Source organism: Netta rufina, assembly GCF_964035555.1.
Source record: "Netta rufina genome assembly, chromosome: W".
Lineage (NCBI taxonomy): Eukaryota > Metazoa > Chordata > Aves > Anseriformes > Anatidae > Netta > Netta rufina.
The window spans coordinates 13,667,274-13,683,780 of NC_140139.1; positions in this window are offsets into that span (position 1 = coordinate 13,667,274).

Sequence of the window (16,507 nt, forward strand, 5' to 3'; positions counted from 1 at the left end):
GACAGGGTGCAGCTGCATGACCTGAGTGTTCCCTAGGCTTCTAACCTTGGATGTTACCATCATGTGCTAAATCTAAGGAACAATATCGAGCGCTCTGAATTTCTTGGAGCCTATACCTTTAAACGAAGGCGAGAAAACTTTTCACCAATCATAACTAAGATATGCTTGACTAGAGTCACTCAAGCTCCACCTTTGTACTGGGTCTGGCTGGAATGTTAACTTTCCCGGCAGCAGCCCATACAGTGTCGTACTCTGTACCTGTAGCTGGAACAGCAGTGTTATCACACCAGTGTTGTGTCTACTGCTGAGCAGCAGTGGCACAGCATTAGGCCTTTCTCTAACCCTCCTAGGGGGTGGGCAAAAAGTGAGGAGAGAAACATCACTAGGGCAGCTGACCTAAACCAATCAAAGGGATATTCCATACCATGTGGTGTCACACTCAGCAATAAAAGGTGGAAACAGGAAGAAGAGGGGAGGGGTGGGCTCTCGTTGAGAAGACGTCGGTCCTCCTCTCGAACACCGGCTGCGTGCGTTGAGGCCTTGCTTCAAGAACGTGGTCAATCATCGCTCATTTGTGGGAAGTAGAGAGTAATTTCTTTCCTCTGCACTTCCATATAGCTTTCATTTATTTTGTTTGTTTGTTTTCCTCCCTTTTTCCCCTTTTCCCTTTTACTTCCCCTTAGTTAAATTGTTTAGTTCATGGTAGTCTTTATTTAATTATTATAATTATTTCCCTTTAATTAAATTATCCTTATCTCAACCCGTGAGTTGTTCTTTGCTTTACTTCTCCCCCTCCTCATCTAAAGGAGGGGGAGTGAGAGAGCGGTTGTGGGGTTTAGCTGCCCAGCACGGTAAAACCACCACAACCTTAAGGATAGAAAATAATATAAATTGGCTTAAGGGAGAGGGGATGTTAGGGAAGATACCATCATCAGGAAAGATACCATCACGAAGATACCATCCTGACTTCTGGATCAGTCGACGGGCTGAGCCTCTCATGTCCCGTCCCCCCCCATTGGGATATCTTTGGGTGAGATTTAAGGGCTTGAATAACCTCTGAAGTCTTTTTACCTTTTAACATATTAATAACCAGGCTGTGTACCTGTGTATTTCATGCATGCTAGCTTGCTTTTGGAGACAGTAAATTATCGCTGGCAATCCAAAGAACCTGTGTACCTGTTGCTGTAATAAATTGCACCTAATTGCATTGATCCTAGCTGTGACAGTTCTCACTGAGCGTGACTAGAGTAAGGGCATGTTAAGTTGTTGGAGAATCCATGATTGTGATAGTTCAGTATCCTGAGTCCGACCAGGCCCACATGGGTTAATAAGTTAGTGGTGAATCTGTGACCATGATAGTTCAGTACCCTGACTCTGACCAGACCCATAACGGTTAATCAGCTTTAATGTGACAGATGAGAATAACGTTGATACCATGTTGATGTTTTAATTCTCCCAGAGCAGTGCTTACACTAAGCCACTTTTCAGCTTCTCACACTTTCCTGCCAGTGGGCAGTGGGGGTGCAACAGGAGCTGATGATGTCATACTGAACAATTAATATGGGGTTGCTGGGGGTGACCGGCTGCTCGGGGATAGGCTGGGCATTGGTCAGCAGGTGGTGAGCAATTGCATTGTGCATCACTTGTTTCGTACACATTATTATTAATACAACTATTATTTTTATTATTTTCCGTTCTTTCCTGTCCTAATAAACTGTCTTTATCTTGACCCACAGGCTTTTTTTTCTATTTTTTTTTTTCTTTTCTGATTCTGTCCCCCATCCCAGAGAAGGAGGGGGGAGGGCAAGCGAACAGCAGTGTGGTGCTTAGTTGCTGGCCAGGTTAAACCACAACACAGTAACACAGTGTAAGGCCCACAAAAAGGGTGATCATGACATAATAATAGGGAATAGGAAGCTACTAGGAAGAAAATTAACTCTGTCCTAACTGAAACCAGGACAGCTGTCTTAGCAGCCAAGGAAGCAGCTAAAAGAGCACCAGGAGACCTACAAAGCATGCTACTCCTCTGTGCAAAGACCTAATTTAATCTACCAGAATATACCACTAAATAGATCCAAGTAGCAAAAAAACTAAAATGCACAAAGCGAAAAGATGGATGGTGGGAAATCCCTAGTGAACAGACCATGATAACAGAAACTGACTGAACAGTTAGTGAAAGACTTAGATGAAGGTGTGAAATGTGTTCATCTGATTTGTGTCAATATGGAACAATGCTAGGGCCATATGATACGATGAAATGTGACCTTCTGTCTTACACACCCTTGTATAACCACAAGTCTAAGAAAAACAGAGTGGTTAATGTATATAGTTCTTGTATGTTGCAAAGGAATGGTCCAGCAATTCGTGTTAATAGGGGATAAGAGAACAAAGGGGTTTTAGAATAACTGCTAACTATTATGACTATTCCATGGGACACTATGCAAGTCTCTGATATCTGGCCAGGAGATTAAGGAGAAGGGAAAAGCTGAAGGATGACTAAAAGACAAAGCTTGCAGGGGATGCTGAACAAGTCTCTGACATACAGCCAAGTTGGATGAAGGAGAAGGACAAGAAAAAAAGCCTGGGAGGAAGACTATGAGCCTTCAGCACGAGAGACCCCTAGAGGGACCACCGGAGACCGATACACATGCGCCAGTAGGAGGGTTCGGATTCCGGGAACTAATTATAATAACCCTGTTTTTTTTAGAAGTAGTAATGAATATGTACTAGCCCAGGAACATAAAAATCAGCTGCTTGATGTAACAGGTGTGCGTCTTGGTGGAGCAGAGACTCCCGGTGCACCCAGTGCTGTTTGCTTACCTCCATTCATTTAATAAATTGTAAACTTTGATTGTAATCCTATTTGGGATTTAGCCATTTATTACAAAGGGACACATTTTGGAGCCAAAACCACGGTAGGCAGCCTGAAGCGCTTTTCAATTGGACCAAAAATGCAAGCTATCGCAAACCAAATAGTGCACAAGTGTCCTGTCTGCCATGCTAACAACCCCAATATCCAACCAAAACAACTGCCAGGGAAGACAGGAAAAGGAATGAAATATGGGGAGTACTGGCAAGTGAACTTTTCCAAATTGCCTAAAATAGGATCATATCAGTATCTTATAGCGCTGGTGGACACATTCACTAGATGGCCAGAGGCCTTCCCAAGATGAACTAATAAAGCTAGAGAGGTAACAAAAGCTTTACTGAAAGAAGTAATCTCACGTTTTTGAATATCAGAGGGACTTTCCTCAGACAACAGACTTCATTTTATATCAAAAGTAGTTCAAGAAATATCGAGTGACTTGCAGAAAACAGACTCCACAATCAAGTTAAGTTAAACTTAATAAAGTTAAAGATAAACTGAATAAAGCTAAGTTTTCCATCCTCTATTAGGATTTTCCCATTCAAAGGCAAAGAGTTTCTGGCTTTCAGTTGCCACGGGCAGGCAGAAAAAGTCTTCCTGTAAATCTAGTACCGTGAACCAAACTTGACTGTTTTTCTCATTTTGTAATTCCAATCATTTTTCCCAATTTAAATTTTAAGCATTGCAAAAACACACCTTTTCCTGTTGGCCAGTTGCTCCTATTACATTTACAGACTAATTAACACAGAGAAAGAAGCTTCCTTAACCAAAAAAAAATTCAAGCCTCTCTCTTTGTTCCCTAGCTTTATTTCTACCAGTGGACCTGCTAGGGTAGATGCCCCAGGTCCCTGTCATTCCTGACCTTTGTAAGTTTATCCCGCCACCTAAGACAATTTCTTTCTGATATCAGGGGCTGATTGCCCTAGAAAGAGGCTAGCCAATTGCCTTGCCTCTGTTTTCTGAAGCCAGGTCCAAATTTTTTTATTTTCTTTTTTTTTGTTGCATTTCAAAGTTGGTGCAAAAATTCCATAGGGGTTTCTTCTGGACCTTGCTAGAACAGATTCTCAATTCCCAATTTAACCAGATTTTGGTATTTACATAACTGTTCACAATTTCCGGGGTAATCATGGTCTCAGTGGAGGGTTGGTTAGGGGAATGCAATCATCGACAGTTCCCTGAGCGGTCCCACTGGCAATCTGAGCTCACTCATAAACTCAGGTTGTTTTAAGAGTTAACTGCTTTTCTGTTTCCATGACAACTCTCTAGGACCCATCTTGATCCCTCTGCCCCAGACGGCTCACACCCATGATTTAGAGCTCTCTGATGCGCTTCGTTTGTCTCCAGCCTCTCCCCTCACAAAGAATACGGAACCGTGGATCAGAACTCTGCACTCGCTTCGCAGTGATGCTGCATCTCACTCACAGCACAATCATGCAGTCACACAGAGAGGCCCCTTGCACTTCCATATACCTTGTGGTATGTGGACTTGCACAAACCACATGAATATCACTTAAAACAATAACCAAACCTGTTTGTATCATCTCTGGCCGTGTTCCTCGTGGAGTAATTCACTTCACAACAATACTTTGCCTCAAACACATACACTTACCCAAATGCTTTCAACATGAGATACCCAGACATCCATAAAATAAGACATACAATTATTAACACTCCAATTAATATCCCTCCAGCAGCTGCAAATATTACCCAGGTAACCTTGTCACAATTTTGAGAGGCCTACTTACCTTTCTCCTGCTTCTTATACAGTCATTAGCAGGTCTTTCCTGGCTCCCAAAACTGGGATGCAGCAGTAACCTCGGATTTGCTTGATCTACTCCCAAGATCACTAATGGCTGCACTATCGGTCAGCAAATCCCCCTTGATTCTATCGGTCAGCAAATACCTCTTGACCACTCTATCAGTCACCAAATTGCCCTTGACTGCTCTATTGGTCAGCCTGTAGGCTACCCTCCTCCCATATGGGGACTATGCTGCATGCCAGATGTCTCTGCGCGATTTATCAGCTGCCCCGGCCACGCGTACGACTTACAGGCCCTTCCTGTACTGTAAAACATACTGTTTGTCTGCAGCTTCAGGAGGTCCTTGTCTGCTCCCGCAGTGAGCGGCTGAGAGTGGAGGTTCCTCCAAGGAAAATACTCGGGATGCACCTACGAGCGTCCGCTCCGCAGTCGATCCCACAGCCAAGCAGTGTCTCCTGCCTGGCTTGCCAAACTGACTTGTGGAAAATGGACTCCACAATCAATAAGATTGTAAAGTAGGTATGTTTATTCAGCGCTGGGCAGCACAGGGGGTAGTCCTGCCAAAGTCATGCGCACCTGACACGGCAACTTGCTTTGATTTTATTCAGTAAAGAGGTACATATGCCTGAAGTTTCACAATATGCCTATACATATTCATAACCTGTCCCCGCTTCCTGTTAAAATTAGTTCCAAGGAGTCATTTCCGTAAACTCCTCCCATCTGCGCTTGCACAGTGTATCCTGGTGGTGGTTGTCGGGGGTCATGGGGATGAAGATTGATGACTTCCTCGTCACCGCTAGTTGACCTCTTGTCTTTGCACAGACTCAGTCGCTCCTTGGCTCTTGTCCATCCTCAGGACCAGTTTCTACCAGTTTCTTAAGCTAGACTGTCCTGGTTTCAGTTAAGACAGAGTTTGTTTTCTTCCTAGTAGCTGGTGAAATGCTGTGTTTTGGCTTGGGATGAGAGGAGTGCTGATAACATGCCGATGTTTTAATTGTTGCAGAGCAGTACATACGCCAATCAAAAGGACGTTTCAGCTTCTCACTCTATCCTGCCAACGGGCAGGCTGGGGGTGCAGCAAGAGCTGGGAGGGGACAAAGCCAGGACAGCTGACCCAAACTATCCAAAGGGGTATTCCATACCATCTGACATCATGATAAACAATATATAGGGGTGGCTAGCTGGGGGAGGGGCGCCGGACTGCTCGGGGTTAGGCTGGGCATCAGTCAGCGGGTGGTGAGCAATTGCACTGTGCATCACTTGTTTGTACACATTATTAGTAGTAGTACTATTATCATCATTGTATTATTAATAATAATAATAATAATAATATATTATATAATATATATAATATAATATATTTATATATACAATTAATATATATATTATATAATATATATAATATATTATATTATTATATAATTATTAATAATAATTATAATATTATTAATAATAATAATAGAGCCGCTCCAGCTCCTGTTCCTGCAGCCGTTCCAGCTCCTTTTCCTGCAGCAGCTCCAGCTCCTGTAACTGGGTTAGAGAAACGAGCTGTAGCAGTGCAAGTTGCCCCTGTAGAGAAGGTGAAAAAATGGTATAGAGATTCAGGTCGTTTAGAACGCAGAGAGTATTCTGCCAAATCTAGTTATGGAGACGACTATGCTAGGCCATCGGGGATTCAGGAGGAGGAAGATGAGGATGTTGAAAAATCAACAGTAAATACCTGAAACCTATACCAGTGTGAGCTACAAGATGTGCGAAAAGATTTTGGTCGTTATATAGGTGAGCAGCTTGTCACCTGGCTGCTCCGATGCTGGGACACCAAAGCCAATTGTGTGGAATTAGACGGCAGGGAAGCTAGGCGGATGGGATCCCATGCTAGAGACGCAGGCATTGACATAGCAATTGCAGATGGAGCACAATCTCACAGCCTCTGGAAGCGTCTCCTCTCAGCTGTGAGGGAAAGGTATCCCTTCAAGGAAGAACTTGTATGTCTACCAGGCAAGTGGACCACTATGGAGAAGGGAATCCAGTACCTGAGGGAATTAGCCATATGGGAGGTGATTTATGAGGACCCAGACCATGGACAAACATCCAGAGATCCAGATGAAGTCAAGTGTACATTACCCATGTGGCGGAAATTTGTACAGAGTGCACCATCATCACATGCCAGCTCATTGGCAATAATGGCCTGGAAAGACCATGATGAACCCACAGTGGATGAATTGACTAAACAACTCTGGCAGTACGAAGAAAGTCTCTCCTCTTCCCTACAGGCCTGCATCTCAGCTGTGGAGAAACTTTCTGAAGAGTTCTACCAACTTGAAGAGAATTTATTTTCCTCCCCACCTGTACAAACCAGTGTCAGCTATCAAGGGTAAGCATCCTTCCGTGCAAGGAAGACAATATAGTGGGTACACACCCTGTGCCACCCTGTGGTTTTACCTACGAGACCATGGAGAGGACATGAGAAAATGGGATGGAAAATCTACCTCGACCCTAAAGGCACGGGTATGGAAAAAAAGGGATTATCTGAGAAGCTTGCTGCTCCAACTTCCAGCAGGCAGTCCTCCAGACACAGAAATGAAGATTCTGACCAGGATTAGAGGGGCCCTGCCTCCAGCCAGGGGGAGGAAAGGGACAATTGAGTTTATTGGACTGTGTGGATTCAATGCTCTGGCACATCAGACCCACAGAAGTATAAGGCTTTAGTAGGCACCAGTGCACAATGTACTATAATGCCATCAAGCTATAAAGGGCCAGAGCCCATCTGTATTTATGGGGAGATGGGGGGATCCCAGCAGTTAAGTGTGTTGGAGGCTGAAGGGAATGACTGGGAATGAGTGGCAAAAGCACTATATTGTGACTGGCCTGGATGCTCCGCGCATCCTTGCCATAGACTACCTCAGGAGAGGATATTTCAAGGACCCAAAAGGGTTCCGGTGGGCTTTTGGCATAGCTGCCTTAGAGACAGAGGACATTAAACAATTGTCTACCTTGCCTGGTCTCTCAGAAGACCCTTCTGTTGTGGGGTTGCTGAGGGTCGAAGAACAGCAAGTGCCAATCACTACCACAGCTGTGCACCGGCGGCAATATTGCACCTACCGAGACTCCCCGATTCCCATCCATAAGCTAATTCGTCAACTGGAGAACCAAGGAGAGACCAGCAAGACTCATTCACCTTTTAATAGTCCCATATGGCCAGTGTGAAAGTCGAATAGTGAGTGGAGACTAACAGTGGGCTATCGTGGTCTGAATGATTTCACGCCACTGCTGAGTGCTACAGTGCCAGGCATGCTAGAACTCCAGTACGAACTAGAATAGAAGGCAGCCAAGTGAATGCCACAATTGATATCGCTAATGCATTTTTCTCTGCCCCTTTAGCAGCAGAGTGCCGGCCACAGTTTGCTTTCATTTAGAGGGGTGTCCAATACACCTGGAATTGGCTGCCCCAGGGGTGGAAACACAGCCCTACCATTTGCCATGGACTGATCCAGTCTGTGCTGGAACTGTCCCTATCTGAGCCCACAGGCTTCATTTGCCTGTTTCTCTCCCTCATCCCAGAGAGGGAGGGGGGAGGGTGTGGAAATGACTGTGTGCTGCTTAGCTGCTGGCCGGGTTGAACCACAACACTTATTTTAACATATTTGCTATTACACAGGGTTTTTGATTTAGCAGACTGCTACAGTAATGTACTTAAATTACAGAACAAGCATAATATAGATATTGCAGTATGCACCTGAATCACAATAAAAATATGATTCTTATTTCCAGTCTCTGTGCATCACTATCACAACTCTTGGTATCCCCAGTCACCAAGAAGGAATACATGTGTATGGGTTGAAGCCAACTCAAGCCCATTGCCTTTTTTTCAAATGTCTTCTTTCTGTTTGCTCCATTTTTATACTTTATGTTGGGTTGAATCACGTATACAGTTTCCCCTCATGCTGATCTGGATAGCTCTGGATGACATTCACAACTTTTTGATTAACTCAGGGAAGCCATTTACAAAACCAGTTGATCCATTCATCTGATACAGCCCTTTATCTAAAACAAATGCCACCCTCTGGTCCCTTTTGTTTGGAGATAAGTTCAGCTTTCTTTACAACAGTTGTGGTCACTCCCTATATTCTTCCCTGAGCTTCATGAGCACATTGCTTATGCCCATGTCCTCTGAGCCTTCTTCCATTCTAGAGGTCTATTGATGGGTCACATTCCACTCCTTGGCTCAGATTAGCATTCAACAATTACTGGCATTACACAGTGAGCTTAATGCATTCATTGTATTAATGACCAGCCCTCTTGCCTGTGCACAACAAGGGTGAAAATATATACATATTTGGGAAACTGATAATTTACAATAGCTTGCTATGTTATTAACAGGAGATAGTATTTAATTCGTGTATACTATTCGATTTTAAAGAGAACAGCTCAATATCAAGGTTACAATGAATAACAATGTGATTATTATTAACAAAATGAGTACAGGATGCAACATCAGTCTCAGTACATTGGTAGTTTTTGGTGACCAACCTTTGAAGATATCATATCATATCAATGGTGTTCAGTAATGCTGGTTTCCTTTTTCACTAACCAAATCAGTTACTTACTATAATTTATTTTTACTTCTACAAGTGTTTTCCAATTTCAGACAGATGTTGAGTAACCTTGGCATTTTGTTTGAGAAAGTTATCTTGTTGCTGAAAGGTTGCTCTAAGTGCTACTGATGTACAGTGCAAAACACGACATAGAATCATAGAATGGCCTGGGTTGAAAAGGACCTTAAAGATCATCTAGTTCCAACCTCCCTGCTCTGGGCAGGGTTGCCAACCACTAGAGCAGGCTGCCCAGAGCCGCATCTAACCTGGCCTTGAATGCCTCCAGGGATGGGGCATTCACAACCTCTCTGGGCAAGCTGTTCCAGTGCCTCACCACCCTCCGAGTGAAAAACTTTCTCTCAATTTCTAACTTAAATCTCCCCCATCTTAGTTTCAAACCTTTCCCCTTTGTCCTATCACTATCAGTACATGTAAACAGGCATTCCCCCTCCTGTTTATACGCTTCCTTCAAGTACTGGAAAGCCGCAATGAGGTCTCCCCAGAGCCTTCTCTTCTCCAAGCTAAACAAGCCCAGTTCCCTCAACCTTTCTGCACAGGAGAGGTACTCCAGCCCTCTGATCATCTTTGTGGCCCTCCTCTAGACCTGTTCCAAGAGCTCCACATCATCTTTAGTTCTGTCATATGAAAAGTTAACCGCTAAGCCTGACTGGTGATTTGATCAAAACCATGTCACATTACAATGACAAATGTTACCAGGCCCCAAATTTACATCATCTTCAAACTGAATACTATCAAAGGTGGATGCACACACACACCCAAAACCATTGTCATATACACGTCTAATTACCATGGATAGGTCGCCAGACAAAGGTATTGATGAGTATTTCATACTGCATAATTCTGGAGCCCTAGGCATGGTAGCACACATCCATCCTCAGCTGGTGTGGAATAATTGCTGAAGGTAACTTATTGAGACTTGTGGTGCAATTGCCTGAAGTAACTAGGAAAATAAAACTATCATTCACATTTTAAAGAAAATGTACAGCATTGAAGAGGCTTTCAAGGTAGGGCGTAGCTGCATTACCTGAGCGTTCCCTAGGCTTCCAACCTTAGATGCTATCGCACTGGGGGAACCTGGTGTGCTAGTTCTAAGGAACAGTATAGAGCATAGAGTGGAGTGGAGACACCATGGCTAGGCTCTATACCAGGTGGGGAATTGATTGTTCTTGTGTACACCAAGACAGATAAGCTGCACTTTTTGCTACACTGAGCCAAGGACCTGTCATGTTAGTGATAGTCGTGATAGTTCTCATTAAACGTGACTAGAGTAAGGGTGGTTATACGTTATTGGTGAATCCGTGACCGTGGTAGTTCAGTGCTCTGAATCCAACCAGACCGGGCCCGTAGCGGTTAATCGGCTACACCCCTTAATGCAACAGAGAAATTGGCGTAGTCGGCAGGATTGCTATGGATAAACTGCTGCAAAAATACAAATGTGCCCCTTCCCACGTGGGGAAGGAGTGGGCCGAAAAGTTTTGGAAAGTTGAGGAGAAAGTGGTAGAGTGCATTGAGCAGTGTCGGGCTTCATAAAAGATTGGTCAAAGAAAGGGTAAAGGTGTGATTTGTGCTGTGTTAGGAGCCTGTTTGTCTTGTGTTCAGCACAAAGTTAAGGAAACTCCTGCTCCCAAACTGATTTCTGATGTGGAATATACAGCTTTGAAATCAGAGAATGAGGTGTTGAAGTCATCATTGGCCTTTGAAAGGGAGACGGGAAAAACATTAGGAATCAGAGTGGATAAACTTTTGGATAAAAATGATAAACTTGTGAGTGAGAATAATCATCTTAAACAATTGGTGGAGAGGGTTAGTCATCTGTTAAATAAAGTACAGCCTTCTGCTCCGGTCAAGCAGATTCGTAGATTGCTGCATAGTTCAGACCCTGAAAGCTGGGATGGTGATTTCTGGTTTGACAGTGATGATGATGTCAAAGAGATTGCTGATTCTGAACCTCAATCCATTTCCTTGAGACCTTTGGTTAAGACTGAGACTACTATTGATGATGATGATGGAATCCGCACTACTGTGCGAACGATTCCATGGTCACCTGCAGAGTTGGTTAAAATACAGAAGTTTTCAAGGCGGTCAGGGGAATCAGAAGTTGAGTATGTGTGGCAAGTTTCTCTTGAAGGAAGAGAACAAATTATGTTGAATGAGAGAGAAGCAAGAGGGTTTTGGGAACCAGGAGTATTTTTAACCACCACACCAGGAGACCCCATAATTACTCTATAACTGCATGGGTGGCATACTGGGCAGATCCCCAGGAGAGAGGGGAACCCCTGGAAATTAGAGCCACAAGCTATTCTGACCTGGCTGTAGCAGTACAGAAAGCAGCCTGCATTCAGGCGATATATGAAAGAGATGAATTCAGGAAATCCCCGGTGTTAGCTCCTATCCACCCAGCTCGATTAACCCCTCTTATCTGTGGACTCCCTGATTGTCTTAAGATGTTTGTAGCAAATACCCAGGATCGCATACAAGCTGCTTGTGGGGATGGTGATCGTAGGTGAAATCCACACTCCCCCATTCCCACCTGGAGTGAATTTGTACAAGACATAGATAAGTACGGATGCCGAATGGGCTGGATTAGTTCATCCAGTACTAAGCCCCCAGATCACTCCCGTCAAGTTCACCAAATCCATACTCAAAACCCAGATACCCCAAATTCAAAGAGAGGTTCAAACCTAATAAGGAATGAGGTGAGTTGTGGTGTAAGGCCCTAGGTTTGGGTGTACCCCGTCCAATCTTGCATTGTGCCTCTACAGAGGACCTCTGTACATTAGACCCGATCTCTGGGTAAGAAAAATAATCCAGCTGGGGAAAACTGCCTAACCAGAAAACCCCCAACCCATAAGGAAACTGCAACTTCTGCACCGAGTCTAATTGAGGAGGCAGAAGCTTTGCAAAAAAACCTCTTGTCCCCAGGAAGAGCAGTGAGCCACCCTGCTTGGCAGGTATCAGCAATTCAATAGTTCTCTAATGAACACTCTCACCCTGTCATTGCCATTCCCGTTGGACCCCGAAAAATAGCGGTAAACTTTCTTATTGACACCAGGGCCCAAATGTCAGTAATTACACATGAGACAGCACAAACCCTAGGTATAACACCTGGTCAATGCAAGGTTACATTCACAGGAATTAATGGTGTGGAAAAACAATGCCCCATCACAAAAAATTCACTCTGGATGCCAGAGGAACAAAAATTAACCAGTACAGAAGTATTAGTCAGTGCTACACATACCAATATTTCAGGATTTGACATACTGCATGGTCGTATGTGGAAACTCCCTGATGGAACTGTGTGGAGTTTTGCGACACATCAAAGGGATTCAGGCACACTGATGTGAAATGTGTTCATCTGATTCGTGTCAATATGGGACCATGATGGGTCCTAGAGAGCTGTCATGGAAACAGAAAAGCAGCTAACTCTTAAAACAACCTGAGTTTATGAGTGAGCTCAGATTGCCAACGGGACCGCTCAGGGAACTATTGACGATTGCATTCCCCTGACCAAACCCACGCTGAGACTATAGTCACCCCAGAAATAAAGAATGGTAAATACCAAAATCTGGTTAAATTGGGAATTGAGAATCCAAAAGAAACCCCTATGGAATTTTTGGACCGACTTTGAAATGCAATGGAAAACAGAACAAAACAAATGAAACTGGAGAAAATAGGGGCTAAATTAGAACAAGGAAAATGGACACTGCCAGACAGACGAGAGATATTGCCAAAAGCTTATGCAAGGAAAATATTGGGACGTTTGCATACACAAACACATCGGGGTTGTCGTGGTTTAACCCGGCCGGCAGCTAAACACCATGCAGCTGTTCGCTCACTCTTCCCCCTCCCTCTCTGGGACGGGGGAGGGAAATGGAAAGTGAAGCCTGTGAGTTGAGATAAAGACTGTTTAATAAGACATAATAATAATAATAATAATAATAATAATAATAATAATAATAATAATACAATGATGATAATAGTACTACTACTAATAATGTGTACAAACAAGTGATGCACAGTGCAATTGCTCACCACCCGCTGACTGATGCCCAGCCTAACCCCGAGCAGTCCGGCGCCCCTCCCCCAGCTAGCCACCCCTATATATTGTTTATCATGATGTCAGATGGTATGGAATACCCCTTTGGCCAGTTTGGGTCACCTGTCCTGGGTTTGTCCCCTCCCAGCTCTTACTGCACCCCCAGCCTGCCTGTTGGCAGGACAGAGCAAGAAGCTGAGATGTCCTTGGCTTGGTATAAGCACTGCTCTGCAACAATTAAAACATCGGGGTGTTATCAGCACTCTTCTCATCCTAAGCCAAAATATAGCATTCTACCAGCTACTAGGAAGAAAATTAACTCTGTTCTAACTGAAACCAGGACAGGGGTACAAAGGCGGTAAGTGATCATTTACTAAAACAATTTGGTTGCATTGGGTTTTTTGAAATAGCAAAGCAAATTACACAAGGTTGCTTAACTTGTCAGAAGATAAATAAGGAAGTGTTTTGACAAGCAGCCACGGGAGGGAGAAAAAACAGCTTATAGGCCTTTTGAGAAAGTACAAGTTGATTTCACTGAATTGCCCAAGGTAGGGAGGATAAAATATCTGTTGGTAATAGTAGATCATTTAACACAATGGGTAGAAGCTTATCCCGTAGCACGAGCTACAGCACAAATGGTGGCAAAAATTTTATTAGAACACCTGATACCTAGATATGGGATAATCCAGTACACTGATTCTGATCAGGGCACACACTTTACTTCTAAAATAATAAAATTATTATGTCAATCATTAGGTATTCAGTGGGAATACCATACTCCATGGCACCCACAAAGCTCAGGGAAAGTAGAGAGAATGAATCAAACAGTAAAACAACAATTGGCTAAATTAATGATCGAGACACAAATGCCCTGGATGAAATGCTTACTGTTGGCACTTTTAAACATAAGAACTAAAGTACACAGTAAGACTGGATTATTGCCATATGAAATGTTATATGATATGCCTTATTCTCAAGGGATGCCTCTAGGGAACAATGTAGTTGAGGATCATAGCATCCAGAAATATATAATTAGTATTGGAAGGAGATTACAAGAGCTAAGAGAAATTGGAATGATGGCTCAAACACCACCTTTAGGATTTGCTATTCATAAGATAGAACCAGGAGACAAGGTCTTAATAAAAACCTCAAGGGAAGAATCACTGAACCCCTGATGGGAGGAAGTGTACCTTGTTTTACTTACTACTGAAACAGCTGTGAGAACAGCAGAAATGGGTTGGACCCACGCATTCAGAATAAAAGGACCAATAACTACTGAAACTTGGAGGGTTGAGTCCGTTCCTGGGAAACTGAAATTAAAGCTAAAGAAGAACTAATATTCTGGCAACGAGGCTCTGCATGAATTAAGGGCACCAGATAAAGGGGACAAGCCTGAAGGGAGGAAAGGGAGAAGGCAAGATCAGAGCAGGACCCTCCACTGCGGTGTGTATGGTCTACCGAGGGAGGCAACCCCTATGGGTATTGACTGCTGAGTGAGAGGGCCTCGACCGGACTTCTCCCACACTAAGGTCAGGTTGTCCCAAGAAAATAACATAAGAACATTTTTTTTTAAACCCATATAAAATTGTGATTCATTTTCCAGGAGCTGGATCACCCTGACAGTCTGAACGGTAACACAAGCCCAAATCAACCCTGAAAGCAGGCCCAACCCCTTGATTGAAGGCATTTGCCTATTATGATCCAGCTACATGGGCAGAAGACGGATCCTGGGGCTATAGGACCCCGATATATATATACTTAATAGAAAAATTAGGTTACAAGTTGTAATAGAAAGTTATAAATAAAACCGTAGATGCACTTGGATTAATTGCAAAGCAAAATACCAAGATGAGAACTGCTTTGTATCAAAATCGCTTAGCTTTGGATTATTTACTAGCACAAGAAGGAGAAGTCTGTGGAAAATTTAACATTAGCAATTGCTGTTTAGAGATTGATGATGAAGGTGTTTCTTCCTAGTAGATGGTAGGGTGCTATGTTTTGGCTTAGGATGAGAAGAGTGCTGATAACATGCTGATGTTTTAATTGTTGCAGAGCAGTGCTTACACCAAGCCAAGGACGTTTCAGCTTCTCACTCTGTCCTGCCAGCGGGCAGGCTGGGGGTGCAGCAAGAGCTGGGAGGAGGGCCGGACTGCTTGGGGTTAGGCTGGGCATCGGTCAGCGGGTGGTGAGCAATTGCATTGTGCATCATTTGTTTTGTACACATTATTATTATTAGTAGTAGTGCTATTATCAACGTTATTGTCATTATTTTTATTGTTATTATTATTTTATCGTCTTTATCTCAACTCACAGGCTTCACTTTCCTGTTTCTCTCTCCCATCCCAGAGAAGGAGGGGGGGAGGTGAGCTAACAGCTGTGTGGTGTTTAGCTGCCAGCTGGTTTAAACCGCAACAGAAAGAAAAGCTGTAAATGAACTTGTAAAAGAAATGAAGAAAATTGCACATGTCCCATGTCCCAGTTCAGACGTGGAATGGAATAGATCTAAGAGGATTATGGGAGGGGGCTTTATGGTCAGTGATTGGTTTGATAAAATTAAGGATGGTTGTATTGGGGATATGTGGAGGATTGTTAATAATTCCATGTTTAATACCTTGTATTACCAGACTAATGCACTCGGTTATAAAAGGAATGCAAATACCTGTGGTACCTGTTGACCCAGAACCAGGGAAAGAGAAAACCCATTCCCTGATGATAATAAAAAACAGCAAAGATCCAAAATTGGTATCAATTCGGCAAGTATTGACGTGATTGGAAAGGAAAACATGAATCAATACCATGAAAAAGGAGATGGGGGATTGTGAAATGTGTTCATCTGATTCGTGTCAATATGGAACTATGTTAGGGCCGCATGGTATGATGAACGTGACCTTCTGTCTTGCATACCCTTGTATAATCACAAGTCTAAGAAAAACAGAGTGGTTAATGTATATAGTTCTTGTATCTTGCAAAGGAATGTTTTAGACCCCCAGATACCCCCAGAGGGACCACTGGAGACTGATACGCATGCTCCAGTAGGAGGGTTTGGATTCCGGAAACAAATTATAATAGCCCTGTTTTTTTTAGAAGTAGCAATGAATATGTATTAGCCTAGGAGCATAAAAATCAGCTGCTTGATGTAACAGGTGTGTGTCTTGGTGGAGCAGAGACTCCCAGCACACCCAGCGCTGTTTGCTTAACTCTATTCGTTTAATAAATTGTAAACTTTGAT